The sequence below is a fragment of the Prionailurus bengalensis genome, chromosome A1 (assembly GCF_016509475.1).
Source record: "Prionailurus bengalensis isolate Pbe53 chromosome A1, Fcat_Pben_1.1_paternal_pri, whole genome shotgun sequence".
NCBI classification, from domain to species: Eukaryota; Metazoa; Chordata; class Mammalia; order Carnivora; family Felidae; genus Prionailurus; species Prionailurus bengalensis.
In genome coordinates, this window is record NC_057343.1 from 154,448,841 (window position 1) to 154,476,192 (window position 27,352).

At 37.5% G+C, this 27,352-nt stretch overlaps 1 long non-coding RNA gene across 1 annotated transcript in view; it reads left to right on the plus strand.

Moving 5' to 3' along the window:
• Positions 1 to 27,111, plus strand: part of LOC122491168 — a 56,053-nt gene extending 28,942 nt beyond the window's left edge. Inside the window, exon 5 of the long non-coding RNA XR_006299294.1 lies at positions 24,866 to 27,111. This is a non-coding gene — a long non-coding RNA (uncharacterized LOC122491168). The remainder of the gene's footprint in view (positions 1 to 24,865) is intronic.
• The last annotated feature ends 241 nt before the right edge of the window (positions 27,112 to 27,352 follow it).

Here is a 27,352-nt window from a genome sequence, read left to right on the forward strand (position 1 = left end):
CTACTGGTGAGAGGGTGTGCATCAAGATGTGGAGGTTGGACAAAGTCTTGCACGTGTATATGAGGGGATTGGGACAAAAAGGTTGATGGCAGCATTGTTCATAATGTAAGTATAGAAAAAAACCAAATTGTCCAACAATAGGAGAATGGATAAGCAAATAGCGTGCGATGGAAAATATATGAATGACCTATAGTTGTATGTGTCAACCTGTGGCTAAATCCTAACGTGAAATTGAGTAACAAAGTGAGAAAGGATAGTACAATAGAATACCATGTATATGAAGTTTTAAATTGTACTAAACAATATTGCACATTGTTTATAGATGCTTACATTATGAAATATAGAGCAACTGTGCAGTATCATAATGACAAATATCAAATTGAGACTGTTTATTTCTGGGATGAGAAGAAGAGGATAGGATTAGCACGTGTATGGAAGTGCACAGCAAATTAGATTTTGTTTTGTTTTAAGCTCATGGAGAGACGTACTTAGATATTTCTATTATTGCTCTCTATATGTTGTGATAGGCCTGAAATATTCTACAATTAAAACAGAAAAAAATCACTACGGTTACATTGTTTTAAGATTTTATTTTTTCAGGGGTGCCTGGGTGGCTCCGATGAGGGCTAGATGAAGGTTTAAGTGATAGGCTCCACCTGTGGAGGATGTTGAAATACTCTCCTTTCTCATCGTCTAGTTATAGTTTTGTTTATGTAGCATTTTTCAAGATGGATGGATCTTTTTGATGTGTTAGACACTTGACTCTGTTACACAAATCATTAAAAAAAACACCCCGAAGACCAAAGCAGGAGGCATCACAATCCCAGACTTTAGCCTCTACTACAAAGCTGTCATCATCAAGACAGCATGGTATTGGCACAAAAACAGACACATAGACCAATGGAATAGAATAGAAACCCCAGAACTAGACCCACAAACGTATGGCCAACTCATCTTTGACAAAGCAGGAAAGAACATCCAATGGAAAAAAGACAGTCTCTTTAACAAATGGTGCTGGGAGAACTGGACAGCAACATGCAGAAGGTTGAAACTAGACCGCTTTCTGACACCATTCACAAAAATAAACTCAAAATGGATAAAGGACCTGAATGTGAGACAGGAAACCATCAAAACCCTAGAGGAAAAAGCAGGAAAAGACCTCTCTGACCTCAGCCGTAGCAATCTCTTACTCGACACATCCCCAAAGGAAAGGGAATTAAAAGCAAAAATGAATTACTGGGACCTTATGAAGATAAAAAGCTTCTGCACAGCAAAGGAAACAACCAACAAAACTAAAAGGCAACCAATGGGATGGGAAAAGATATTTGCAAATGACATATCGGACAAAGGGCTAGTATCCAAAATCTATAAAGAGCTCACCAAACTCCACACCCGAAAAACAAATAACCCAGTGAAGAAGTGGGCAGAAAACATGAATAGACACTTCTCTAAAGAAGACATCCGGATGGCCAACAGGCACATGAAAAGATGCTCCACGTCGCTCCTCATTAGGGAAATGCAAATCAAAACCACACTCAGATATCACCTCACGCCAGTCAGAGTGGCCAAAATGAACAAATCAGGAGACTATAGATGCTGGCGAGGATGTGGAGAAACGGGAACCCTCTTGCACTGTTGGTGGGAATGCAAATTGGTGCAGCCGCTCTGGAAAACAGTGTGGAGGTTCCTCAGAAAATTAAAAATAGACCTACCCTATGACCCAGCAATAGCACTTCTAGGAATTTACCCAAGGGATACAGGAGTACTGATGCATAGGGGCACTTGGACCCCAATGTTTATAGCAGCACTCTCAACAATAGCCAAATTGTGGAAAGAGCCTAAATGTCCATCAACTGATGAATGGATAAAGAAATTGTGGTTTATGTACACAATGGAGTACTACATGGCAATGAGAAAGAATGAAATATGGTCCTTTGTAGCAACGTGGATGGAACTGGAGAGTGTGATGCTAAGTGAAATAAGCCATACAGAGAAAGACAGATACCATATGTTTCCACTCTTATGTGGATCCTGAGAAACTTAACAGAAACCCATGGGGGAGGGGAAGGAAAAAAAAAAGAGGTTAGAGTGGGAGAGAGCCAAAGCATAAGAGACTCTTAAAAACTGAGAACAAACTGAGGGTTGATGGGGGGTGGGAGGGAGGGGAGGGTGGGCGATGGGTATTGTGGAGGGCACCTTTTGGGATGAGCACTGGGTGTTGTATGGAAACCAATTTGACAATAAATTTCATATATTGAAAAAAAAATAACACCCCGAAACTAACTTTTCTGGGCATGGGGGTTTAGGGGAATCAGCTTATTTTTAAGGTTTTTTTCTTGGGTTTTCATCTTTGTTGCCTTTTCTTTTCCTCTGTTTGCCTCCTAATCCAGATCCCTATACTTTCTGGGTTACTACAGGTCATTTTGGAAGTTCTGTCTTCTAAGCTCCCCTTCCATCTCCACTCCCCAATTTTGGTTAGTGCTCTACTTAAAGACAACCAGTAGTTATTTATTGCCGGCCAGATGAAATCACTCAGCTTCATTTTGAAGATGTTCTTACTTTGTCATTAGTTTCAATTTGGACTCTCCATTTTTTTGACCAGTACTCACAGAAGCTGGCTTGTGACAAAGTTTTCAGCAACCACAGTAAAATGATAAAAATACGGATAATGTGGTTAGAGTTATATGCAGTTAAAATTATCCAAATGTAAATTTTTTGAGATTTTTCCTGCTTTTTCTGGTAAAATGTATTTCTTCATAAAATAGTGATAGTTGATGACAGAATTTTAAAAAAGATCTTTCTTGGGAAAAGTACAAGTTGGTAACTTTTATGGCTGCCTTCTTCCTACCCCTCCTACTTCTCCCCACCTCAGAAACAAACACACAGTCTCTTTCTCTCTCTCTCTCTTGCTCTCTCTTTTAACATTTTTGCAGTTCAGGAAAACATAATGATTTCAGTTGTTTTGCATAATGCATACTCAAAAGTCATGTTTTTTTTCCCATTTCTCTGTCTTTTCTCATAGTCATTCCTGTTGTCTCTAGTGTTCTCCTGTTACTTCATTACAAATTCCACACTTCCTGTAATGCCAAGATCAAACCTCCTCTCCTTCAGTTCGTCTTATTTATGTAACACCTGTACCTCTACACCCATCTTCCTTTGCACATATGAGAATATTTATTAAAACCTCTGGCATTAGTTGCATAAGAATTTTCTTTTTCGGGGCGCCTGGGTGGCGCAGTCGGTTAAGCGTCCGACTTCAGCCAGGTCACAATCTCGCGGTCCGTGAGTTCGAGCCCCGCGTCGGGCTCTGGGCTGATGGCTCAGAGCCTGGAGCCTGTTTCCGATTCTGTGTCTCCCTCTCTCTCTGCCCCTCCCCCGTTCGTGCTCTGTCTCTCTCTGTCCCAAAAATAAATAAATGTTGAAAAAAAATTAAAAAAAAAAAGAATTTTCTTTTTCAAATATTTTTTTTTCTCTCTAGGTAGCCTTAATGTCTGTAAAAGAAACTTTTTGCATTTCCTTTAATACAAAGAGGATTTGGTGGTAAGGACATAAAATTCATATAAAGTGTTTTATGTTATAGTAATCCTGAATATGTGTTATATATATGGGTATAATGATTGAATGTTTATGAATTATAGTGACTCTTCACTATATATTTCTAGCTTAATGCTTTCCAGATCTCCAGGTCTTAGGTATTTGCATGTGACTTCTTTTGGCCAATTAGATGTGAGTGAAAATGATGTGTTAATTCCAGCTGGAAGCTTTTGAGCCAGTGTAGATTTGCTACCTCTTTCCTGTGCCATAGAGACCAGGAATATTCCACTTGGTGAATGATCTTCAGCTTGGGTCCTGAAATGAGTGTAGTATGAAAGAACCCCAAATAACCTGCAATGGACTTGTAGTGTGCATGAGAAGTAAACCCTTGTTTCTTAGTCCACTGAAATTTTGGAGATTGTAGATTATAGAAGCATAACCTATTGATACCTATACAAACCTCATTAAAAAATGATAAAAATTTATAATTTTCTTTATTTCCTTATTAAATTCATAATTTAATTTAAAATTTTAAATGCACACCATTTCAATATATGCTATTTCTTACATTTAAAAATAAAGAATCTTCACCTTATATGGAAAACTCACAGCTAATATCATACTCAGTGGGGAAAACTGAGAACTTTTCCTTTAAGGTCAGGAATAAGACAATGATGTCCACTCTTCATACTTTTATTCAACATAGTACTGGAAGTCCTATCCACAGCAATCCCACAACAAGAAAATAAAAGCCATCCAGATCAGCAAGATGAAGCAAAACTGTCAGTATTTGCAGATGACATGATACTACATATAGAAACCATGAAGAGTCTACCAAAAAACTATTAGAACTGATAAATGAATTTAGTAGAGTCTCAGAATGCAAAATCAATGTAAAAAAAAAAAACCCAAAACAAAACCAAAAAACAAAATCAGTCCATTGCATTTCTATACACTACTAATGAAGCAGCAGAAAGAGAAATTAAGAAAACAATCCCATTTACAATTGCACCAAAAATAATAAAATACCCAGCAATAAACTTAACCAAAGAGGTTAAAGATCTGTACTCTGAAAACTGTAAAACACTGATGAAAGAAATTGAAAGGCAAAGAAATGTAAAAACATTCCATGCTCATGGTTTGGAAGAACAAATATTGTTGAAGTGTCTATACTACCCCCCCCCCCCCAAAAAAACCTATCAAAATACCAACAGTATGTTTCACAGAACTAAAACAATCCTAGAATTTGTATGAAGCCACAAAAGGTTGCCAAAGCAATATTGAAGAAGAGCAAAACTGGAGGTATCATCATCCTAGATTTCAAGGTATAGTACAAAGCTGTAGTAATCAAAACAGTATGGTATTGGCACAAAACTAGACATAAAGATCAATGGAACATAATAGCCCAGAAAGAAACCGGCAATTATATGGTCACTTAATCTTTGATAAAGGAGGCAAAAATATGCAATGGGAAAACAACAGTCTCTTCAACAGATAGTGTTGGGAAAACTGGACAGCTACATGCAAAAGAATGAAACTGGATCACTTCTTACACTAGATGCAAAAATAAACTCAAAATGGATTAAGGTTTGAAATGTGAGACTTAAAACCATTAAAATCCTAGAAGAGAGCATAGTCAATAATTTCTCTGACATCAGTCCTAACAGCATCTTTCTAGATGTGTCCCCGAGGCAACGGAAACAAAAGGAAAAATAAAACATTTTGGGACTCCATTCAAAATGAAAAGCTTCTGCACAAGAAGGAAACAACCAACAAAACTGAAAGACAGTGTACTGAATTGGGAGAAGATATTTGCAAGTGACCTATCTGATAAAGAGTTAGTTTCCAAATATATGAAGAACTTATACAACTCAACACCCAAAAGACAAATAATCCAATTAAAAATGGGCAGAAGACATGAACAAACATTGCTCCAAAGAAAACATCCAGATGACCAACAGACACATGAAAAGATGCTCATATCACTCATCACAGGGAAATGCCAATCAAAACTACAATGAGATATCACCTCATACCTGTCAGAATGACTAAAGTAAAAAACACAAGAAACAACAAGTGTTGGAGAGGTAGTGGAGAAATAGGAACACTTGTGCATTGTTGGTAGGAATGAAAACTGGTGCAGCCACTCTGGAAAACAGTGTGGGGTTTGCTCAAAAAATTAAAACTAGAACTGCCCTATGATCCAGTAATCCCACTACTGGATATTTACACAAAGAATACAAAAACACTAATTCAAAGGGAAACATGCATCCCGTCATTTATTGCAGTTTTACAGTAGCCAAATTATGGAAGCAGCCAAATGTCCATTGATGGATAATGAACGGGTAAAGAAGAGGTGATCTATCTATCTATCTATCTATCTATCTATCTATCTATCTATCCATCTGCAATGAAATATTAGGCAGTCATAAAATATCTTTCCATTTACAACAACATGGATAGAGCTAGAGAGTATTATGGATAGAACTAAGTGAAGTAAACCAGTCAGAGAAAGGTAAGTACCATGTGATTTCATTCATAGGTAGAATTTAAGAAAAAAACAAAAAGAATAACAAGAGACAAATCAAAAAGCAGACTTCTAACTATAGAGAATAAACAGATGGTTACTGGAAGGGAGGTGGATGGGGGTATGGGTGAGATAGGTAAAGGAGATTAAGAGTACACTTATCTTGGTGAGCACTGAGTACTATATGGAATTGTTGAATTACTGTATTGTATACCTGAAATGAATATAATACTGTATATTAATTATGCTGGAATTAAAAATCAAACCTGAATCTTTTCAGTGAGATCAACAATAAAGACTCAGAGTCTCATAGCAACATGCAGGAACATGTAGGACAGATTTAAAAAACACACCTGAGTATATTGAAATTGGCAAGTTGAAAACTAAAACACATATGAAGTTTAAACTCTTTTGAAAAGAAGCAGCTATGCAGTCCTCAAGAATGAAATTTTCAAGTCTCATTAATACATCTAAAATTCCTCTTCCTACTACAAACCTTAATGATTTTGAGAATCAAATCAAATTCAAATTTGATTTTGAATCAAATTCAAAAATGATTTGAATCAGTTTCTATCATGTTACTGTGGATTTAAAATAACTAAAATTTAACATCTGGGAGCAATTTTATTTAACATTTTTAATTTTTACTTCATTCATGGCCTAACATTTAATGAACAAATTCTTCACCGAGTTTATGTGGTAAAGTTCTGGCAGTGAAAAAGTATCTTGAAAAATCAACAGATTAAAATATGAATAACTATGGGGCACCTGGGTGGCTCAGTCGGTTAAGTGTCCTACTTCGGCTCAGGTCTTGATTTCACAGTCAGTGAGTTTGAGTTGGAGTCTTGCATCGGGCTCTGTGCTGACACCGCTCAGAGCCTAGAGCCTGCTTCAGATTCTGTGTCTCCCTCTCTCTCTGCCCCTCCCCCACTTGCTCTCTGTCTCTCAAAGATGAATAAATGTTAAAACAATTAAAAAAAAATATGAACAGCTAAAGCAGGAATCTGATAGAATCCCATAAAGGAGTCTTGACCCATAGGAAATAATTAGGATGGTTGTACATATACCACAAAAACACAGAAGAAGCAACTAACCTCAGAGCTCTAAATTAACTTTTGAATGCTGTATTGTTTGCCTAGCAAAAAGATATTTGGGAGGTTGGCGCCATCTGCTGGCCAAATACCAGCTTTTCAGATTCCCTTTTGTGACCTTGTTTTTCAAGAAATACTGTGAATAACTTTACACTTGCTCATAAATAGTATTAATTAAATAAGTAAAAATTTTTCAAGTGCAATTTAAAGAACTTGTGCACATAAAATTAAGACATACTTCTGTACAGTATAAACTAGTTACATGACAGAATTTCAGTCCTGAGTTTTTGATATTTATACTTGGTTTTGAGAGACTTACACAGTTAAAATGATCACCTTTTTCTTAAAAGATTTCCAAAAAATAAATCATATTTGTCTCTGTTCAATAAAATTTAAATTAATTTTTTCAGATCTAGAAAAGTTTGAGCTAGGGGTGTGTGTGTGTGTGTGTGTGTGTGTGTGTGTATTTGTGTGTTTAATATCAGAAATTTTTTAAATACACTAAGAAAAAGGGGAAGGGAGCTGGAAATAACTTTGTTAGTGTCTCCTTTGTACTCAGCATTGTGCAAGATCTTTTAGGTAGGTGGTCTCCTTTACTCCCCACAGCCACCCTTCATATTAGGCAGTGTCAACTCAGTTTTAACTGTCCCAGGAATTAAGTCTAAGACATTAAGGACACAAATGTGAATGTTTTGGGGGAAAGGTAACTTTATTTTAACAGAGTGATTGCAATTGCTCATTTATGAAGTTATCCTAGAAAAACTGATTTAACAGATTTTTTTTTTGATCTTTTTCTTTTGTAGTGACTGACTTTTATCATTGTTAGAGTATGTAGGTATTTGATTTAATTTTACTTTTGGGACAATGAAAGGCAGAGTCATTTGTGTTCTTTCCTACCATACTTTTCTTCATTACTGTGTCTTCAGTAACCAAAGGAAGCATTAAATGTTAAGTAGATGCTCAATGAGTTTTAATAGAAAGAAAAGAGAAAGAAAGGAGAGAGAGAGAGGAAAGAGGAAGGAAGGAAGGAAGAAAAAGGCAGAAGGGAGAGGAGATAATTTGCTGCTTGGCACATACAAGGCTTTGGTAAAGATACAGTAAGAAGTTTCACCTATGACATTGGGGTATTGGGGAAGTGAGGTGGTGAAGAGTTAACATTTATCAGAATTTGTTATATGCCATGCACTGTTAGGCACTTTACACCTGTAACTTTCTAAATGTTACTTTACACCTGTAACTTGCTAATGTTTTACACGTATAAAAAGTTTTACAAGTTACAGGTGTAACTTTCTAAAATGACCAAGTGAGGCATTTTTTATTGTTTCCATATTTACAGATGAGAAAATTGTGCTTAGCTTGGTTAAATTGTTTATCCAATGTTACACAACTCACAAGTGGCACAGTCAAGATTTGAATCTTTATCTGCCTGATTTAAAAGACCTATATAAATTTATTCACTCATTCATTTAGCAAACATTCACTGAATGATGTATCATTCTTCTCGGAGAACCTCACTTCTTCTCATACCTTACAATATCACAAATAGGACAAATAACCCCCAAAGTATTTCTTCAGTCAAACCTTTCCTCTCAACTCTAGACTTGTATACCCACATGCCTTTTTGACATTCCCACTTGGCACCCTGTACATACTTCAAACTAATATGTACAAATAAAATTCTAGATTTTAGCCCCAAATGTATCTTTTCTTGGGTATTTATTTTCTCCGAAAATTACACAACTATCAATATAGCTAATAAAATCAAAAAACTTCTTTCTTTTTCTCTTTCTTTCTTTCTTTCTTTCTTTCTTTCTTTCTTCTCTCAAATCTTAGCCTCATATTTTACCTGAGTTTATAAGATCTGTCCCCTGCCTCCATCTTTATTTCTATCTTGCTTCCCATTTGCTAGTCATGCAGGCATTCTGGTAGTTTTAAGGATCAAGCTCTTCCTTAAAAAAGGATTTTGTACTTGCTATCATCTTCTTAGAATGTTTCCTCCATTGTTTCTTTCAGGTCTTAGCTTAAATGAAAACTCCTCAGAGAAATTTGGTCTTGACAAGCCATAATTAAAAAAAAAAAAGTACATCCCTTGTTATTCTCTATATCATAGTACTCTGTTCATTTTCTTCCTAGTACTTGGAACAGTCTGGACTTATTTTACTGCTTTGTTTACTTGTTAAGTTTGTCTTCACATAGACTAAGTTCCATGACTCACTGAATTTCTCTTTCTAGTTCATTGCTGCAAACTTGTGAGGACCTAGCCCTGGGCTTGGTACTTAGAAAAAATATGATAGATACTGGCTGAATCAACAAATAATGTTCAACAGAACCTCTTAAAGGATTCCTGTGAATTCTGAATGCTTTCTATGGAGCCCACAATTATATCCATTTTACAAACAGGAACTATTTTGTGTCTACCAGAATTTTGTCTTCAGCCTCTTTTATTTTCTCTTACAGCTCTCCATGGAATAGAGACTACTAAATCTAACCCTTTATCCCAGACATTTCTTTTAATATTAGGTGCAGTGTTACTGTGAGTATTCTGGGTATAATTCAGGTAACTTAAACATTTTTTCAAAGGCAAACTGTGATTTTCTCACAAATTCTTTTCTTTCTGTATAATATATCTCAATTGATGTCAACACAGTTCACCTGGTCCACTGAATCTGCTAGCAGTGTGAGTCCTCACTGACTACTATTCTGTTTCATCCTGTATCTAATCAGTGAAGTACAGCCAATGTTAGCTCAGATATGTCTCTCAATCTGATTCCTTATTATACCCTTGCTGCCTATGCTATAGCTCCTTGTCACAGTCCATCTCAGAGAACTTTCATCTGTTTGTTTGCAGGAGAAATTCTAAACTCTTTCTCACAACATGCCCTGACATGCTTATCCTTTAGGAATTAGCTGAAATATTTTCTGTGTAAGGCTTGATGGTCACTCTCTTTTCTGAGATCCCACACTTCGTTGTGCACATGTTTAATTGACCACTGATATTAAATTGTGATCTGTCCACTAAATATTGGACTTTAATTTTTTAAATTTATTTTTTAAGTTTTTATTTAAATGCCACTTAGTTACAACACAGTGTAATATAAGTTTCAGGTGTGCAATATAGTTATCCAACACTTCCACAAGACACCTGGTGCTCCATCACAAGTGTCCTCCTCAGTTCTTATCACCTGTTTCACCCATCCCCCTCCCCTCTCTGATAACCATCAGTTCTCTATAGTTAAGAGTCTGTTTCTTGGTTTTCCACTCGCTTTCTTTTTTCTCTCCCTTTTCTCATTTGTTCTGTTTCTTAAATCCCACATATGAGTGAGATCCTGTGGTATTTGTTTTTCTCTGACTGACTGATTTCACTTAGCACGGTACTCTCCACCTTCATCCATGTCATTGCAAATGGCAAGATTTTTGTTATTTTTTATGGCTCAGTAATATTCATACCCCACATCTTCTTTTAAATATTTGGCTCTTACAAAGCAGGATCTGACTGACTCCAGCATCAAGCAAGGTGCTTTTTGCATTATGGTGTTTAATGACTATTTTAAAAAATAAATGATGATCAGAGACGTCATATGGGTTCCCCAAGTTAAAATGCCTTGTGTGGAAGATTTGCACTTAAGTTCTCTCTTTTGCCTTGTGTAGTGTTGGCATAAAGAGACACTTTCAGGAGGAGATTTTATACCTTTCTGTGATATACAGCATTTCTTCCCTCTGTCCTATATATTAATCCCAAATTTGTGACCTAAAGAAAAATAACATGCTTCTTATGCAAACAGAGCCCAAGATTAGCCCTGCCTTCCAAGCATTTCACCCAAGTTCCTTCTATAAAATGACATTCTGAACTTGCTTATTTAGATTATGTTATGTACACTTCATAATTAATTTAAAATTTTTTAACGTTTATTTATTTTTGAGACAGAGAGAGAGCATGAACGGGGGAGGATCAGAGAGAGGGAGACACAGAATCTGAAACAGGCTCCAGGCTCTGAGTTGTCAGCACAGAGCTTGACGTGGGGCTCGAACTCACGGACCGCAAGATCATGACCTGAGCCGAAGTCGGCCGCCCAACTGACTGAGCCACCCAGGTGCCCCTACTTCATAATTAATTTAAATATGAAGATTAGTATAGTGCACTAAAGACTGATGAAAAACTCTCTGTCATAAGGGAATTCATATATATATATATATATATATATATATATTTCTTTTTCAGTCATCAGATATAAGATTGTGACTTAAAAGAACAGGTTAGATGGACTATCCACTTTATTTATTTAAAAAATTTTTAATGTTTATTTTTGAGAGAGAGAGAGGTGGGGGAGGGGCAGAGAGAGAGGGAGACACAGAATCTGAAGCAGGCTCCAGGCTCCGAGCTGTCAGCATAGAGTCCAGTGTGGGGCTCCAACTCACAAACTGCGAGAGCTGGACCTGAGCTTTATCGACTGAGCTACCCAAGCGCCCTGACCTCTCTGCTTTTGAACAAACATGAGATCATTTATGTCATGTGGATTTTCATGCATATGTTCCCTTTAACAACTCATTAGTAAGTTCATTGTAGATCAATAAACTAATATGGGAATAAACTATTTTCAAAACATTAGGGCAGTTTTTATGTTAGGTTGGTTACTAAATATTATATGATATTCTTACAAATCAAATGTTATCTCCCATGGGATTTTATTTAGGTTCAGTAAATATTTTTGTAGACTAAAACAGGAGTTGGAAACTGTGGCCAGTGGGTCAAATACAGCTTACCACCTGTTTTGTCTAGCTGTAAACTAAGAATAATTTTTGAGTTTTTAAGTGGCTGAAAAAAATTAAAAGAAGAGTGACATTTTTTAACCTATGAAAATTACATGAAATTCAAATGACAGTGCTTATAACTAAAGTTTTATTGATACACAGCCATGCTTATGTATGTGTATTCTCTATGACTGCTTTTGTGGTACAACTGCACAGTTGAGCAGCTGCAAATGGCCTGCAAAGCCTGAAATACTTACCTTCTGGACATTTACAGAAAACATTTGCCTGCCCCTGGTTTAAAATACTGTAGTCAAGACTGTTCATATTCCCTCAGGTTCCACCCCTGTAGTGCAAAGGCCTTGTCACTGAGGGCTTTCTCTGGGTCTGAGCACCCTTGCCTGTATTCTCAGCAGATCTAAAGTGTCCACAATCAACACTTTTGGGGATCAGTCCTCAACCATGATAATTAGTGGATAAATACTGATAGGTTAGGCATGTTCAACACCAACAGAGTTTTTTTTTTTAGGGGCTATCAAGTCTGATTGCCCACAGTGCTAACTGCCTTGATAAAACACCCCTCTCTGACTTCCCACCCCACCACAGTTTTTCCTGGTGGAAAACTCAAATGAGCTACTTGCACGAGAATCCTTGATGCAGAGTGTGTTTCTGGGCGAAATCCATACTAAGACAAATGTGAATTATTTGTGTATATCTATTATTTAGTGTGTCACCTTGATGTATAAGCTACTCAGGTGTGATGAAAAATTTACAACCAAACATTTGGGCCATTTGTTTCCCTACTTCTAAAGGAAAGACAGGTTTTATTAATTGATAGTTTTATTATGTGTGACATTTATCAGCCAAATTGATCCTGAAAGATGCAGTTTGATAATTTTCTCATATTTTTCAACATAAATGCCTATTCCAGGGGAGTTATTCTTGAAGTACTGAATTAATTTTTCATATTGTAAAATCTTCCTTTCATCCTTTGTGAATTTTTTATTTTCTTCTTTTTACTAATAAAACTTTTCTGCTATGTCTTTAGAACACTCAAATTTTATTTTGCATCAATAATAGATGGAAACAAACACAGCATAAGAGATGGCCAAGATAATTTTTTCCATATGATAATTAGCTATAGGTACAGGATGTATAAGAATAAATATTTCATAACTCTGTGGAAAATGCCCATGTGTTTTCCTTATATATGTCTCATATTATTTCCCTAGTGGTTAGGAAAAATCAGTAGATAGTGTCAGAAATAAACCTCTTCCATTTATCCTTTGTTCAAGATTCTGTAGGCATCTATATCTTGAATAAAATTTTAATATTACTATTTAAATTACATCATATGTTTTTTCATTTTCTTAATGAACATAATACTTGATGCCCCTAAACTATTATGAAGTATGGAATAGATATTTAAGATATTTAAATCTTAAATATCTGTAAGATATTCAAATCTTAAATATCTGTAAGATATTCAAATCTTTTTCAATATCTGAAAAAAAATGGAGGAATAAAATACTTGTTTTGGCCACATGAATTGCTTTATTGTCTAAACAAACAGACTGCCTCAAATTACTTTGAGATTCCCAGGTTTTACCTCTGTAGGTGTGTGTGTGGATGCAGTATATTGTTTAAAGATTTTGGAGACATGATTATATGAAAAAAAGTTGAATTATTATGTTTAAAATACTACCATTTGTGGAGTGCCTGGGTGGCTCATTAAGTTGAGCATCCAACTTTGGCTCAGGTCATAATATTGTGGTTCATGAGTTTGAGACCCACATCAGGGTCTCTGCTGTCAGCACAGAGCCCGCTTCAGATCCTCTGTACTCTCCTTACACCACCACCACCACCACTGTCTGCATCTCCTCTGCTTGCACTCCCTCTCTTTCAAAAATAAAAATAAACATTAAAAAAAATACTACCATTTGTGTAAAAAAAATGCCTTAGTGTATATTTAGGATGATACACAGGAAACTAGCAGTGGTGCTTTTCTTTGTGGAGAGGAATAGAGACTAGGATTAGTGATGACAGGGAGACATAGTTTCGACTCTTTTTCACTGATTTGCGTTGTTTGTGGTTTTGTTTATGCCAATGTATGTGAATAACTTAATAGGAATTTAAAAAGAAAAGAGGGGCACCTGGGTGGCTCACTTGGTTGAGAGTCTTAACTCTTGGTTTCGGCTCAGGTCATGATCCCAGGGTTGGGAGATCGAGCTCTGCATCAAGCTCTGTGCTGGACCTGGAGCCTGCTTGAGTTTCTCTCTCTGTCTCCCTCCCTCTGCTCTTCTCCCCTGCTCACACTCTCCCTATTGAAAAAAGAAAAAAGAAAAGAAAAGAAAAGAAAAGAAAAGAAAAGAAAAGAAAAGAAAGCAAGAAAGAAAGAAAGAAAAGAAAGAAAAAGGAGGAAAGAAGGAAAGAAAGGAAGGAGACTCTTGGCATTAACAGGGACCCAGGTGTGAATACCTGTGAAGCCACTTACCATGTAATTATATTCACATTTCTTAATCTCTCTGCTCTCATCTATCAAGTGCAGATAATAAAATTATGATACATGATTTAAAGCACATAGCATACTGCCTGGCACATAATAAGTCTCCAATAAGTGGTTATATGACCTTACACAATTATTAATGTTTAAGATAATTTTCTTCCTTGACTCCTTCAAAGGGTAGGCTTTTTGTTTATCCACTCACTTGACACATGTTTTTTGAGCATTGGTATTGACAGGCACAATAATCGGCTGAGGAAGTCATATTGCACCACTTCTGCCCTACTCTGTTGGTCAAAGCAGTCACAAGATTTAAAGGGAAGGGATGTGGATTCCACCTGTCATGAGGCAGTAGCAAAAAATATCAGTCATCTTCAGTCTACCACAGGCTGCCTTCTGGTTGCAGATTATTTATATCCCTCTCACATGCAAAATATTCCAAGGTCCTACAAAATGTTATTCTGCTACAGCATCAGTTCAAAATTAAAGAGCTCTTCATCTGAATCAGATCCAGATGTGGCTGAGGCTCCTCATACATGGTTGAGGTTGTTTGGGTACAGCTCCTTGAGTTCAGATCCAGTTTCTCTGAAGACTTGTGCATTAAAAAGAGCAGTTATCTGTCCCTCTTTGCCATGCCAGCCCTTCCTGTTGCCACCCTTACATGTACCCTGGTAGAACAGAGAGATAAGATCACCAAAGTAGACATTCCCATTCAAAAGGACAACAGAAAGCCTATAGCACTTAGTGATCAATAGTGGTCAACGTACATAGAAAAAAGGCTCCCAAAGATGTCCATATCTTAATTCCTAGAACCTGTGAGTATTGTTACCTTACATGACAAAAGGAATGTTTGCAGGTATGTTAAAGTTAAGGAGTTGAGATGGGAAGATTATTCTGGATTGTCCAGGTAGGCCAATCTAGTAACCTGAATCCTTAAAAGTGGAAGAGGAAGACAGAAAAGTGAGCCAGCCAGAGTCTGCTGCTGGCTTTGAAGATGGAGAATGAGGCTATTAGCCAAGGAATGTGATGACCTCTAGAAGCTGGATTAGGCCTTCCATTTACAGCCAGCACGAAAATAGGGAACTCATTCCTGTAATCTTAGGGTACTGAATTTTGCCAGTAACCAGAACTAGAAGGAAACAGAGCCCTGCTGAAAGCTTGGTTTTATTTTGGTAAAGCTCATACTGGGTTTCTGATCCAGAGAACTGTAAGATCATAAATTTGTGTTTATCCACTAAATGTGTGCTAACTTTTGGACCGCCTGGGTGGCTCAGTCGGTTAAGTGTCTGACTTTGGCTCAGGTCATGATCTCCTGGCTCTTGAGTTCTAGCCCATGTTGGGTTCTGTGCTGACAGCTCGGAGCCTGGAGCCTGCTTTGGATTCTGTGTCTCCTTCTGTCTCTCTCTGCCCCTCCTCTGCTTATGCTCTGTCTTTCTTTGTCTCTCAAAAATAAATAAACATTAAAAAAAAAATGTGTGCTAACTTTTTACGGTAGTGATAGGAAACACGTACTCTGACCAGTAACAATTCTGAAATCTATCTGGGCACCAGATCTTCCCTCTGTGTCATTCCTCCTCATCCATGGCCCGTGTGGCGGTGGCCGGAGAAGCCCTCTCCCAACCGTCTGTAGAACAGTGGTAGCACTACGGGCTCTTCTCCCTCATCCCCTTTAGTCTAAGTTGGGGGTGCTTTTGTTAGTACAATTTTTCTAAAAGTTTTGTGGGCTTTCTATAAATCTTGTTGGGATTTATTCAATTAAATAAAAGCCACATCCACAAATCTCTGTAAGAGGTCCCTCCCTGGCCTGCCTGCCTGTCAGGGTATGTGAGACAAAGCCCATGTTCATCATAGAAGCCTGCTTGTCTAGTGGAGAGGGTCAGTTTTTCTGAAGTCTTATCAAAAAGTCTTAGAGCCACATTGAAATAATCTTTACCCTTCTTATTCCTGCTTTGAGGACCTCTTGCCATCTGGAGAAGCTGGGTACCAAATCACTGGTACTTTGTGTAGCTTTTCCCTCTGAATGAAATCATAGCAAATATTCTTAAATGTGTTGTCTGTTCTTGCCTGGCAGCTGATTATAACATAGTATAAAGCAATTGTTCTTTTTTTTAAAGTTTATTTATTTATTTTGAGGGAGGGGTAGGGGTGGGGAGAGAGGGAGAGAGAATCGCAAGCAGGCTCTGTGCTGTCAGTGCAGCAGAACGGGTCGTGGGGATTGATCCCACTAAACATGAGATTGTGACCTGAACCAAAATCAAGAGTCGGAGGTTTAACTGAGTGAACCACTCAGATGTCCCTATAAAGCAATTGTTTTTAATTCTTAATACATACCAGAATCACTTGGGACTTTACAAATACTGGTACCTGGGTCTTATATGCAGAAATTTCTAATTAATTTGTCTGGGGTGTGGTCTGGACAGTAGTTGTTTTAAAAACTCCCCAGGTGATTCTAATATGCATCCATGATTGAAAACAGCTGTCTTTAACATTTTATGATTTTTTTTTTTAAATTTTTTTTCAACATTTATTTATTTTTGGGACAGAGAGAGACAGAGCATGAACGGGGGAGGGGCAGAGAGAGAGGGAGACACAGAATCGGAAACAGGCTCCAGGCTCTGAGCCATCAGCCCAGAGCCTGACGCGGGGCTCGAACTCCCGGACCGCGAGATCGTGACCTGGCTGAAGTCGGACGCTTAACCGACTGCACCACCCAGGCGCCCCACGATTGTTTTTAATTAAAGCAAGCTTTAAAACATATTTATTTTGTCTTGAACTTCTAAACTTTCTTTTCTCTGGGAATTTCCTAAAGGACCAAATGAGTGATAAAGAAGTATTGTTAGATTTCCATTTTAGTAAATTATTAAATTCAGAGTAAAAAACCCATATAGCGTTTTAATTTTATAAAGTCATTGTGACACAAATCAAAAATTTCATAGCTATCCTACGAATAGGGTGAATAGATGCTTTCAATTAAGTCTATGGAAATATTGTTTTTATTTTGTGGTTTTTAAATCGGGCTTCTATATTAGGCACTCTGGGATGATTATAACTTCTTTAGTAAACTGTTTAGTTTATGGTAGAACATTACATTTTATAAGAATGAAATAATGTGAATAGGACTCCCCCTTACTGCCTGCAAATTAATGAATCCATAGTTGTCTACATGACTATGTGTAGCTTTAAATGTGGAATATTCTGGTTCATTACGTGCACTCTTTGTGACCAATGTCTTTTAAAAACTGATTTTGGTTTGCGTTAGAAAGAATGCTTTTCTTGTTCGGCAGCTGGGTATGAATTTAATTATTGGAAATAAATATGATCTAATGTTTCATTGAGTTTTCTGAATAACAGGATAATTTGGTCAGCATTACTATCTAAAAAGGGCTGGAAGGAAGCCAAATCACACAAGAAGCAAGTGCTCTGGTGAGGAAATTATCAGCAAATTCATGTTCTTTACTCCATTTAATGTACAATTAAAAGTGGGTGTAGATTTGTCTGATACTCTCAATGCTTCTGTATCTCATAACTTGGTTACAGAGAAATTTTATGATGCAAAAATTGATGTGTGTTCTGTGTTTCATCGTGTGAGCTCATAAACAAACACAGTGTATTACTTGTATAAGAAGTGTAAAACTGCTTCTGACAGTGGCAGCTGGATTTGAAGGTGCGAGACCGGGCAGTGTGTTGCGGTGTGAATGTGTTCTTGGCACTGAAGGTATGTAGGCTGTGGTGAGAAACAATGTTTGAAAGGTATAGAACCAGAAACTAATCATATAGGAAAAAGAGGCTTTGTTGGATTAGAAAAAGATCAGGCATTGTGAAATTAAAAGAAACTTTTAGAATCCAGCGGTGATTTAAAAAAAAAAACAACAAAAAAACAACAACCCTGAAATCTATCCACTGTGCTAAAAGATTATTATTTTGTATTCTTTTTATAGAAAATATGACTTAATTGTTGTCATTTGAAGAAGTGGTCAAAGAGTATGCAGATTAAAAATGTGGAAAAACAATATTGAAAGTCTGTCATATTTGTCAGCTTTTAAAAATGAATACATCATTATTTCTTTTCTCATTCTAAACAAATACTTCTGTGCCATTTGAAAAAAAAGTATGTAACTCTACAGACCATACAAATATGAGTCTGCCCCTATCATTCTCACTGAGGCAGTTTACTGTAGTGTGCAGACTTTTCCTTACCTCCTTCCAGATCGTAACTTCCTTACACTATCTTATTTCTTCACTCCCATCTTTAAATCTGTGGTTCTACTGATGACTGGTTCATGTCAGGGCTAAATGTCTGTCTATACTGCTTACTGTTTGGGTTTTTCTTCCCTAGTACATGATTGCCTACCATGTTAATGGCAATTCATGTGCTACCTTTCCACTGCAGCTGTGTATACTTTCACAGCGTTGATCTGGAGAGACCAGGCCTTAAACTTCTCCTGGGGTAATTAGTGTGGGAATTTGGGGACATTGTTAACTGTTACATAAAGGAAAAAGCACCACAGAGGCTTTTAGGACCTCATAAGTCATAGCCATTTTCTCTTCCTGTGTTTGTCTCTACTTGGAAGCTAAGTTGAGTTGAAATGGACTGATCCAGAATATTGAAATGAAAACATTCAGAAGCCAAAGGGGGTGGTGTGGGAGGGGGAAGAGGTGATGAGAGGGGAGAGAGGGAGAAAAGAGGCGGGAGGGAGAGGAAAGGAGAGAGTTTGATTTGTAGATTTGCAGTTGGGCAAATAGCTGTTAGCTCAGTAGCTAGTAATGGGGACACCTGCAAACTTCCTTAGGTGTAGGATATGATAATAAGGCTTTCCTGCTGATTCCATTAGTTAACTGACCTCAGGAGGTGATTTACTTCCCTGGAATATAAAAAGGTCATTCCTAATACTTACTAATCAAGGTAGCAAGCTGGCAGTGTGCATGATACCAGTTTCATGAATGATCAAATCGGTTTAAGTTGTGGCTTATGCAGCTTTTGAAAGGTATTGTAGTAGTTCTTTGGGTACGGAAAAGCAGAGACCTCAAATAAAAATCTCCTAGGTATTTAAAAAAAGCCATCTAATGAAATTTAATTTCTAATATTGAAGGAGGATGGAAAAGTAAATGAAAGCTATATTGATGTTTTAAAATTTAAGCAGAAAAGGGTTATGTTAATTTAGAGATTTAATTGTATTATCTGGATCTAGGCAATTTAAAAATTGTAAATGATAGGGGATTGGGAGAGTATTTTTTTTTATAAACTTTATGCCAACAAAGTGCAAGTGATATAAGTAATAAGTGCAGAATAAGTAGTTTCCACTGTGGTAAATCACTGTTCTGGCAAATATAACTTTTTTGTGTATTACTTGTGTAGGGATATCAGGAAACAGTACTATTGGAAATGATCTTAAAATTGTATTACCAAGTCATGATATTAAGTAATGATTGGTAATGAAGTGGATTCTCTGTAGAAACCATTGGGTTTTGTGTGAGAGTTCAGTAAGGCAAAGTTATCATTGCAAAACTCTGGAGCTCATTTACTCACCAGCTTGTGATTAGCTGTGTCATAGTGTGCTACAGGTACCTGGTTGTTGAGAAAATTGTATACTTCTGCAGTTCAATGCAGAATTCCATGTTGTTGTTTTTTTTTGCCCCTAATATTCTTAGTAAGTTCTGTTTGATGTGTTGCAAAAGTCTGTTTGTGTGGTAGCATCTGTTCTTTGACTTTCTCATCCGTGAAATGGCATCGTCACATTGGATAGGTGTGATGAAGGGTTCTATTTTGCAATGTATTTTAAGCATTTTTCCTTAAGGAGCCCAAGAATATACAATTATCCCATTTATTAAGAGACTATTATGCGAGAGATTCCATTGTACAAAATAATATGTGTATCACCGAGGTGTTTTTGGCTTTAAGGAACTAAGACTGTGTCTAGTGAGCTTAGGCCAAAAATGGAAATGAATTGAGTCAGAAACAGAGAAAAAAAATAAAAACGTAAGGCCTTAGGAAGGTCAACAACCAGGGTGGCTCCAGGGATCTCTATGGTAAAAACTCATGGAAAGTCTGTTTAGGGTACTAGAGTTGACAAAGTCCTTCCACCTTGTGTGACTCTACTCAGGTTTTACATCCTAAGAGAGAAAGGCTGATTGAAAGCATGGGCTGGAAGTCTTCCCTGGGCCAGTTGCGGTGGGGAGGAATTTTAACATAGCATAGGCTTTCTTGATCATGTGCTTACTCTTTGTTGTAGTAGACCTCTCAGGACTCCATGGAATAGAAACCCTTAGAAAGAACAGGGTACTGTTACCAAAACAGATATCCATTACACTAGCAGGACATGAGTAAATCTCAGAAGAATCAGGTAGTAGGATAAAATAACTAACCTACTGTATTAGTTTACTAAAGCTGCCATAATAAACTATGTAGACTGGGTGTTTAAAGAACAAGAATTTATTTTCACAATTCTAGAGGCTGGAAGTCCAAGTAAGGCCTTTCTCCTTGGCTTAAAGATGGTTGTTGTCAAGGTGCCTGGGTGGCTCAGTCGGTTGAGCGTCCAACTTTGGCTCAGGTCATGATCTTGCAGTTTGTGGGTTTGACCCCCATGTGGGGCTCTGTGCTGTCAGCTCAGAGCCTGGAACCCACTTCAGATTCTGTGTCTCCCTCTCTCTCTGCCCCTCCCCTGCTCGTACTCTGTCTCTCTGTCTGTCTCTCAAAAAATAAATAAACATTAAAAAAGAAAAGATGGTTGTTGTCCTCCAGTGTCTTCACAAGGTATTGCTTCAATGTGTGTGGCCTTATCTCTTCTTTTTATAAGGACAATAGTCATATTGGATTAGGGCCCACCCACATGACCTCATTTTTACCTTAATAACCACTTTAGACCCTAGCTTCAAATAGAGTCATGTTCTGAGATCCTGGGGGTTAGGACTTCAACATATGAAGGGGTGGGGGGTGGATATAGCTAGGTCATTATACCTACCTAGTAAGTTACAGGTTAAATGACAGTGTATTTAATTGGCCAGCATTGTCTTCAGTCAATGGTATCTAAAATGTTGTTACCTAGTTTACAACATTTGTGTTGATGCCAAGGATTCAGGTATCATTTTGTGTGAATTATATTAATATATATGTGTACATATGTGTGCTCTGTGTCTAGGTATATATAGAATATATATACATATATGTACATATAGAATATATATACATATACATACATATATGTATATGTATATACATATATATGTATATATATATATGTATATATGTGTATATACATATATATTTGGTATGTAGCATTAGGTACAAATACCCCCTGAGTAGAGAAGACAAACATCATTTCCTGTTTTGGCAAACTATGGCCTCTCTTGTTCTTAGAGAATTCATAATCCTTCATCCACCACTCAAAATAGCTATTGTTTGACACTCTGGTTCTAGGAAAGGCCCACACAGAGGTGACAGCAAGTAAAGCAAACCAAGGGTAAAACCTAAAATAGGAATTATTTTGTAACATATCTTTACTGGCTTTTCTTACAAATTCCTATAGTTCTTACGGTTTTTCAGGGGGTGGGTAGGTGGAGAGATTGTGTTTTAGATAAGGCCGTACATTTGCTTAAGGAAATCCTTTGTGTACAAGATTTGTTGTTTCTTAGATTTCTGACATTCAATAGCAAGTTATTTTTCTGTGTATTAAAAACTAGTAAACCTTATCTTTTAAAACCCTTACACATAAGATACGGATATCTGCTCATTGTAAAAATGTAACAATATACGGAACTATACAGAGGAAAAAGCCAACATCTCTCTTCACGTTTTCCCTCTCTTTCTCCATCCTATTCTCCTCTTGAATGGCAGGCATGGTTAGAGTTTGGTTTGCATCCTTCCTGACTTTTTACAAAATTCTTCTCATAATCATATAAGGACATGCAAAGAGTTTGGGGGATATTTTAACTTTGACAGAAACAGAATTATAGATATTGTTATAAAGCTTTCCTTTCTTCATCTAAGAAATGTTGCTATTTTGGGTGGAATTTTAATACTAAACCCCACCACTGATCCACCTTCTCTCCAGGACTTTTTTTCTGAGTTGGAGATGATGATGATGATGATGATGATGATGACGACGACGACGACGATGATTACCTAAGCCCACTATAATTAACATACAAAGTTATATTAGTTCCAGGTGTAGTCTCAAGGACTCTTGACTAAGAAGCAATACCTCAATCGGGGAGGGGAGGAAGAGGGGAGCAAATTACAGTTAATGACTTCTAAAACAGGATAGCTGGGCAAGTGCCCTTATCTTTAGAAGGAAGTTTGCCTTATGTAGTGACAGTGGTCTGTGAGGGAGAGACCAAGAAGTCTAAGCAGACTTCTTTTTGCTCCCTGCTTCCTGTCTCAGTCCTGCTACCTAGCTGGCTCATGGATACGCATGGCTGGCCTGTGCCTGAGCCAGGCTCTGCTCTGTGAATTGACAGCATAGGAGCAGGAAGCGATAGAAAGCCAGTGGAAGTCTAGCTTTTTAAGAGTAGTAGCCCTTCCACCAGTAAAATTTGATCCAGGAATGAGGCCGATGACACTAACAATTCGTCCTCTCCTGAGACACAGAAGAGTGGCTGGGAAGCAGGTGGAGAGGTGCTTGGGAGCATGGCAGAGAAGTGTGCCCTGTCCCGTGGGCTGCCATGGAAATATGAGCAGAATGATAGTGATTTCTTCTCCAGCAAACAAAGCTTGGAGACCTTACCATTTCAGCACACAGAGACTAAAATCATTTTAAAGGTGCCATTTTTTTCCCTAATAAATTTACATAGAATTTTAGAGTTTTAAAAACTTTCATCATTTTCCCCTTGTTTCAGCATCACAACAATTTTGTGCAGTATCAAACAATTTTTGTTTGGTAGAGATGAGAGTAAAGCCTTAAGGGGGGTCAAGGTGTTTGTGAATTCAAGATCTCTGGTCGCCTGGTTCCCTCTCCACTAGAACATACTGCTTCCTATTAAATGCTGGTTTATGTTTAAATTGGACAGGAAAAACTTAGGTACCACTTAAGTTATTTGTTAATAAGAACTGCTTTTCTGAAAGTCCTAATTTTGCCTCTCTGTTATAAATCTGATTCAATAAGTGTTTATTGAAAACTATCATTGACCTATTTCTTTTGTATTAGTTTTTATTTTGGATTCCCAGCGTCTGAACCCATCGCTCTGTTCAGGATGATTTTCTACCTTATTAATGTGGTTGGGGGTGGCATTTGCCTGTAATTATAGAACTGAAACTGGGGGCGCCTGGGTGGCGCAGTCGGTTAAGCGTCCGACTTCAGCCAGGTCACGATCTCGCGGTCCGTAAGTTCGAGCCCCGCGTCAGGCTCTGGGCTGCTGGCTCAGATCCTGGAGCCTGTTTCCGATTCTGTGTCTCCCTCTCTCTCTGCCCCTCCCCCGTTCATGCTCTGTCTCTCTCTGTCCCAAAAATAAATAAACGTTGAAGAACTGAAACTGACACTCATGTATCCATCCTCCCTTGCAGCTAAGATATGTCTGTGTGATCTAGGCTTGGCTAATTTTTTTGCACCCACCTTGACTTTCAGTCAGCAGCTAGTGGCCCAAGAAGTAAGGGCAGAAAATCCTCTCAGCTGGCCGGTGGTTGCCATGGAAGTTTTAGTATCCAGTCTTCAAGGGCAGTTAGGGACATGGGGGCAGTGAGACCCAGTGGAGCTTAGCACATTCCCTGCTCTACTTGATAGTGGTAGTGTGTCCTCTGGTGTCCACCATCTAGCAGTGGTGGTGCCTTGTCCCCATGGAACTACTTTGGGCTGTGATTCTCAGTGTGGACTTGCTTTTCAATAATTTTTGCTCAGTCTCTAGGTCTGGTTCTCTAATATTGCAGTGATAAAAATATGAGCTGTCAAGTAACTTCATTTTTAAAATTCATATGCAACAAATTCACTCTTCATGGTAGACATTTCTCTGGACTCTGGTGTGAAGTATGGACTCACCACCACAGTCATGCTATCAAACAGTTCCATCATGCCTCAGATTCCTCATACCACTTCTTTGTAGTTACTCTTCATCTACCCCAAGCTCTAATCTGTCTTCTATTCCTATGGTTTTCTCTTTTCCAGAATCATAGACTATTACCCAATAACCTTTTGACAGTATTTAATTATTATATTAATAACCCTTAAAATACTAATACATTTTATTTTCTGCTTATACAGTAATGGCTTAAATTTATTGGGTATTTAATATTTGCTTTGTTTTCTTCTTACTGAGCATTTTATCTGAATAAACTCATTCAATCCTCACTACAGTTCTAATAGGTAGATTCTCTTATTATCCCCATTTTACATATGAAAAAGCTGAAGCACACAGAGGTTAAGGAATGAGTCCAAGGCCATAGAGTAATAAATGGCAGAGTCAGGATTCAAACCCAGGGAGCTTGGTGCTAGACATACGTTTTTAACCTCTATCTATACCATCTTGTAAATCTTTCAGAATTGGTTTCCGATGTTTGCAACTATGACCTTAAATGACAGAACTGGTGAGTAGAAGGTCCAACTATACACTCTCATGGATGTTACCATTGGGTTGTAGAGACACACATTACTGAAATAATCCCATCAATGAATCATAATTACAAATGTAGGTAAGTCAAGGAAAGGATCACATTGTTTAGCGTCCATCACAAACAAATCTGATCTAGACTTGGGGATCATAGAAGGGTTCTCTGAGAAAGTGATACTTTAATAGATTTGAGTGAGTTACTAGATCAAGACTGTGTGGGAGCCCGTGGAGCATGTAATTGGAGCCTTCTAGAGGAAGCCTCAGGTACCAAGGTCCTGAAGCAGAGGGCAAGATGGCTGTTCTGACTGGAGCATGGAGGGTGAGGGGATCCCCAGTGCTAGCCAAGGTAGGTGATATTAGAAGTAAGCAGGTGGTCAAACCATGTAGGGCCTTATAGGCCACGTCAAATACTGGTGAGGCTTTGTCTCCCTCTAGTTCTAGATAATAATGAAGAGCCTTTACTCACCCATGCAACAAGAATATAAAACAGAGGACAATGTGCATAAAGGACTATGCTTTGTTTTCTCATAGAGCAGGACTCATGGTACGCCCAGCATCCCTTGCATGTTGCCTGGAAGGTATTCCTGGACCACTTGCCTTACCTCAGGAGGTTTCTTGAAATAGATTGGAATTCACTGATGCGTATTGGAGCACTGTGAGGCTGGCTTCCGGTTATTGTTAGGACTGACATGGCTACAGAATTTCTCCAAACCTCACATCTGCAAACTGCAGGGTGTGCAATACCTTGTACTTGGTGTCCTTAAGTGATTGGTAGTATCTCAATAAGCACAAGAGAGTTAGCAAATAGGCCCAATCTCTTCTCTCTGCAGGCTTCACAGACCCAGACTCTAATGAACCATGGCAGCGTCAGAGTGTAGCAGCATTTTACAGATAAGGGCACCTGACACAAAAAGACCAGGTAACTTGGTCAGAGTTGCAAAAATCATTCGAAGAGCCACAACTAATTGTCATGTTTTCTGACCTCCAAACCACTTGACATGTATTTTGACACATATATTTCCAAAACAGATTGACAAAAATCATTGTTTAAATGGCTTAATTTGATAATGCTGGCTGATGCATTGCTATTTGATAGAAAGTAGATTTAGCTATCCAAGAAACACACAGTTGACTTTCTTCCAGATGCTGCAAGTACATTTTTAGTAAACTAATTTAAAAATCAGTAACAGAAGGCCTATGATGAACATTTTTTTGCTTTTTTTTTTTGTCATTTTACATTTGACTAACCTTTTATAACACCCAAATGTATGGGCATAATAAGTTGGTGCTGAGAGGAAAACTTTATGAACTTCTGAGGACCATAAAGCAGTTAGAAAATAAGTTAATATTCTGAAGTGCATTAATTAATACTTTTGACTACCCTGACCAGTTAAGGTCCTCAGAGACATATACCCCAATTTTGAATCCAATTAAAATGATCTCCATTACTAAATTAACCCATGTACATTCAGATCTTGATATAAAATGACATAGTCTCAAGACACCAATTAATTAATCAAACATGCAAAAATATGTCAAGAAAATTATTAATCCTTCTATTCTGATGTCAGATCTCAAAGGTCCTCAAACTTCTTGTACATTAGAAGTATTATATACTATGTCAATTCTTCTTCACTTTATTTAAAAGATGACACTGAAAAAACATTTCACCATATGTTTGTTTTAGATGCAGTGAAAAAATGTTCTTTTCGAAACATATGGTGATGTAATTAGGTGTCTCTGAACACAGCAAGGTTGGAAAGAGAAATGTATGAACAAAATTGAAACCATTTGCTGCTCTGGTGTCACCCCCCACCTTCCCCACCAACATTAATATCTTCTCCGAGTTATCACTGTTGTAATAAAGAAAAATTTTAAGCACTTGAAGATGAGGAATGTCTGCTGTCACCTACCATGGTTATAGCAGATAGAATTCCAGGACTGCCTCTTCTTCCCTCTCACTGTGCAAAGCTATGTGACTCATGCTGTCAGTACCTCTTGCTGAGGAGTTTTGGCATTAATCCAGCATCATTGACATTTGTGTAATGTTTTGCAGCCGGGAGTCTGCTTTTATCTATGGCTTAGCTACCTTTATGCAGCCTCATGGGATTTATTTCTACTAATGGGGAGAGGCCTTGTGTTTCTTTTTCTTCAATAAAAATGTTTGTTTAAAAATATTTCTTCCTTTTCTGAGGTACTCAATGTCTGAAGAAAGAAAAAAGTTTGAAATTGGGCTCTATATGATATAATGATAAGGACATTGGTTATTTGTTATGAAAAATTTAAATAAAAAAATTCATGTAACACAATCTGGGTAACAAAACATCATGGTTTCAGATGGTTTTGGGTGTGAACATGTGTACTGTTTTTTCTTTATTTTTCCATCTCATTAGAATGTACACATGTTTACCAGTGTCT